Source organism: Triticum dicoccoides, chromosome 5B (assembly GCF_002162155.2).
Source record: "Triticum dicoccoides isolate Atlit2015 ecotype Zavitan chromosome 5B, WEW_v2.0, whole genome shotgun sequence".
Lineage (NCBI taxonomy): Eukaryota > Viridiplantae > Streptophyta > Magnoliopsida > Poales > Poaceae > Triticum > Triticum dicoccoides.
The window spans coordinates 694,973,030-694,977,516 of record NC_041389.1 but is presented as its reverse complement, the minus strand read 5'-3'; the positions used below and the strand labels follow the sequence as shown (position 1 = coordinate 694,977,516).

General features: G+C 38.2%; 1 pseudogene; it reads left to right on the top strand.

Moving 5' to 3' along the window:
- Window positions 1-1,875: 1,875 nt before the first annotated feature.
- LOC119310563 lies at window positions 1,876-4,027 on the top strand (annotated as a pseudogene).
- Window positions 4,028-4,487: the final 460 nt, after the last annotated feature.

The window sequence follows — 4,487 nt, the reverse complement described above, 5'->3', positions numbered from 1 at the left end:
GGGGAGTCCCCCTTTTCGAAAGAAAAAAAAGGAAAAAAATCTGGCTTACCATCTTATATTTACTAACCGGAAGCACCATACGAGGTTCCACGTTAATCCTAGAGAAACAACATTAATAGCTGTAGGATTATTAAATGTAAGACTAAGATAAAAAAGATCTACCCCTAAAAAAAGATTAAGAAGGATCTATACTGGCAGTCCTATATTATTATACGGAACAAATAAAACGTGCATGGACGTTGTCGTGTTTAAAAGGAAAGCCTAGATACGTTACCTCCAACCATTGAAAAGGAAATAAAAACATGCATCATACCAACACGTCCCCATTGATTGACCAGATTGGCCTGATGGTACTACTTAAACTTGGCACGTTACACGATGATAAAGCAATAGAAAATGCTCCATGCTAACACGTCTTCATAGATTGATTGGATTGGCTGATGGTACATGGGAATCTGCATGCATATGTGTACAGTTTGGTCATAGTACAGGATGCAAGCGATACAAGTGATACATCATAGATAAATTTTTTTTTAAATGTGTTGCACAAATAATAATACCAATATTGGCTACCCCGCAAAAATATATTGTGTACAATAAAAGGGCAAGGGTTTTAGGATACACCGCGAAGAGAAAGATTAACTTTTACTCTCCTTACGGCATAATAGAATGCATGATTTTTTTGATTATTCTCTGTTGTCTCCCTCAATCGCCAACTTCTTCTTACTTGAATGTGTTGAAGTTCCATACAAGTTTGCATATTTCTATATCTTACTTTAACACTTATATTTCTAAGGATACTAGCTTCACAATATATCCCCATCAAAAAGCTATGTGGTATATACTTTCCCAATTCATTACGTGCGAACTACAGTTTTCATGATTTCATGCGACAAAAAAATATAAGACAAGCACTGCAAAATATATGTCAAACGATCTATAAATGAAATATTTTATTATGTGAAATATGACCTATATAACGCAAAGAATATTTAATAACTTTGATAATACCCTATAGAAACCTTTTTTGTATTGTTTCTTTCAAATCGCATACATAAAACCCATTGTATTCATAATCCGCATTGCATTATAATATTTTAAATTTTTATTTCTCAGAGACTCAGCAAATGTTATTTCTAAATTCACCAAGTTGCAGTATAAAAAAGAGTAAATGATAGTATGCAATTATAGGTATACAAATGTGCGACATCCATTTGCCCAACTCGATGACTAAAATAGCACATAATTGTGAAAAAAAACAACCATTTAATTATTTGTTCGATAAAGCATTAACACTTTTGATCTCAGTGACAAATAAGAATTCTTATATGGAATAAAGAATGTACACTCACAACCATATATAATACTTGCTGCCCATCGATGAAGAGTAAGAGTTAAACTATTTTAAGGGTAAAACTATATTTTTAAATAACCATACAAAAAAATGATTCCCTATTATCTCAAATTGATAAAAGCTAATTGAGAAAAAAATTACAGTTGCAAGAATGCCCTTTTACCAAAATATCACTCAATTTGTATCTTTCTGTTGTTCAATCATGTATGATTTTGCCAATAATTTTTCCATCTTAGATATTTTCGGCTATCTTCCGGATTACTACCATGAATAAAGACTATTTCCTCATTTTGTACTAAGTATACATCAATTTTTTACATTGTCACTAATTATGGTTGTGCGTTGATTCAAAGGCGAAATAATGTCAACACTATTTCGTCCATTATTTGTCAAAGATATATTAAACACCAAGTTCTTTGACTCAAGATCACTAGCCCGTGCAGATGCACGGGCTGTTGACTAGTAAGAACATAACTAGCTAGAACACCAACCACCAACCGGCCATTGGAGATCGAGCAAGCATGGACGACTCGAACATCTTCATCCAGTGGGCCATGGAGACGTTGGAGCAGGGGCAGGACGTGGCCATTGCCGGCGAAGCATTCTGAAAGTCGTCACTCCTAGAGCTACAGGGTGGCACGGACATGGCGGCCCACCGGTACAGAGCCATGGACAGCCGGAGCTCAGGCAACAGTGGCGCCGCGATGGCCATGGAGAATGACGGCTGGTCGTCCAACTGCAGCACCAACTACCCAGCTGTGAGCTGGAACTTCACCTCGGCCGCTGCTCCCGCCCACGGTGTGCCGGAGCCGGCGCACAGGTCGGCGCCGTCGAGGAAATCCTCCCCCTCCAGCAACGGGACGGCGTCGACCGGGCAAGAACACGTCATGGCGGAGCGGAAGCGCCGGGAGAAGCTGAACCGCCACTTCATCGAGCTCTCCACTGTCATACCCGGACTCAAGAAGGTCCCCATTATTAAATCACTCCCTTTCAGTAGTTCAGCTCACTGCTCAGCTGTCGATCAACCAGCTCATGGACTAAATTACTTAATTAACCATCAGATGGACAAGGCGACCGTCCTTTTCGACGCGGTGAGGTACCTCAAGGAGCAGCAGGAGAAGCTCAAGACATTCGAGGACCGCGACGATAGGACCATCAATTCGGTGGTGCTCGTCAAGAGGCCGTGATCTCCAATGTCGACGATGGTAGGCCGCCATCGGCAGTAGCTCGAACAAGTCAGACTCCAACAACAAAGACGCTGCCGGAGATCGATGCAAGGATCTTGGAGAGGAACGTGATGGTGAGGATCCACTGCGAGGACATCAAGTGGGTCCTTGTCACGTTGCTCGCAGAGGTCGAGGGGCTTTATCTTACCATCACACACACCAACGTCATGTCCTTCCCGGCCTCCACCCTCATCATAAACCTCATGGCAAAGGCAACTTCATCACTTTAATCTGGACATTTTGTTATTTATAGATTATATTATTATACTTGTTACTGACTATTAGATACTTGTTTAATTATGTGACATTTAACGACGATGATGTCAAGATGTAATAAAACCATCTTGCATTTCTTGCAAAAACTGGTGAGAACAATTATTTGACCCCGCACGTATGAAGGACTACTAATTTATGCATGGGCTAAGAAAACTAAATTGAAAAAAATAAGTCAGCTGGAGTAGTAAATTTGCCGCAAATTCTACACCTAACGTTGATTAGACAAATTTCACATTTTGTTAGCTTTTCTTAATGAATATTGAGTATTAATTTGGTGATACTTACTGTGGCAGACCGGATTTCCGATAATATAGTTTTGGGAGCAAAGTGTATTCCTTGCATTAACACATATTATCTAGTAACAGTTATAAATTGCAGGCATAAGAATATATTTCTGATTAAAATTGATCGACAGCCATGTAAACATCATGGCAAAGACAACATCGTTACTAATCAACACATTTTGTTAATAGATTACACTTGCTGCTGAGTCAAATATTTGTTTTTTATCTGATATTTTGTGCCGATGTCAAGGTGTAGTAATAAAAACATTTTGCATTTCTCTCTAAACTAGTGTTAACAATTTTGTGCCCCTAAGTACGAAAGACTACTAATTTATGCATGGGCTTAGAAAGTGAAATTGATTTTTTTTTTTAAGAAAATTAGGGGACTCCTTGTTAGTAGATAATTTGTCGCAAATGCTACGTGTAACATTAATTATAAAACCTGCACATTTGTTAGCTTTTCTACATAAATATTTAATATTTGGTGATATTTATGGTGTCAAAGCAGAATTGCACTGAAATAGTTTTAGGAGCAAAGTGTATTCCTTGCATTAAACATATATCCAATACCCCCGCAAAAAAAACATATATCCAATAACGGTTACCAAATTGCCGCCATAAGAATATACTTCTGGTTAAAATTGATCAACAGTGCCAATCTTGAGTCATATAACCTACATTTAATTGTCGGACAAACCTTAAACTTCACTGATCAAGATACATCTTATATTTTTAACCAAGAAAAATCAAACTAATAGACATTATTTTGTACCAACCAGTCGAAATCATTTTCTTTTCAGGTGGACGAAGGCTTCAACATCACAGTGGAGGACATTGTGTGCAAGCTGGACTGTGCATTGAGACGGCGTCACCATATCAGGAAATAATAATGGGAGTACCTAGAACTCATTTAGATGAGATATAATTTGGTCTCATTCACTTTGAAAACAAGAACACATACAACCCATGTCAGCACATACACATCTTATAGCGTCACATCCAATGCCTATAAAAGGTGAATGAGACCAAATTACATGTCATCTAGATGAGCTCTAGCAAAACTGCATAATAATATCAAGGATCAAATGAAAATAAAGATGTTAATTAAGAACGAAGAAGTAGCGAACGTCACATACAATTTGTGTTTGTACTGTGTTTGGAGCAAATCCAAAATGAGATACTGCTCCTCTTCGTCATGCCAATAAGTTCTAGTGGCGCAACGGATGCGCCACGAGGTAAATTTTCTACTTCCGGCAGCCGTGCTTTGTGAGTTCAAGAAAAAAAATGTCAATGAGAATCTCTGACATCTTTAATTAGTAGCTAGGTTACTGATTGGATTTGGTGTAT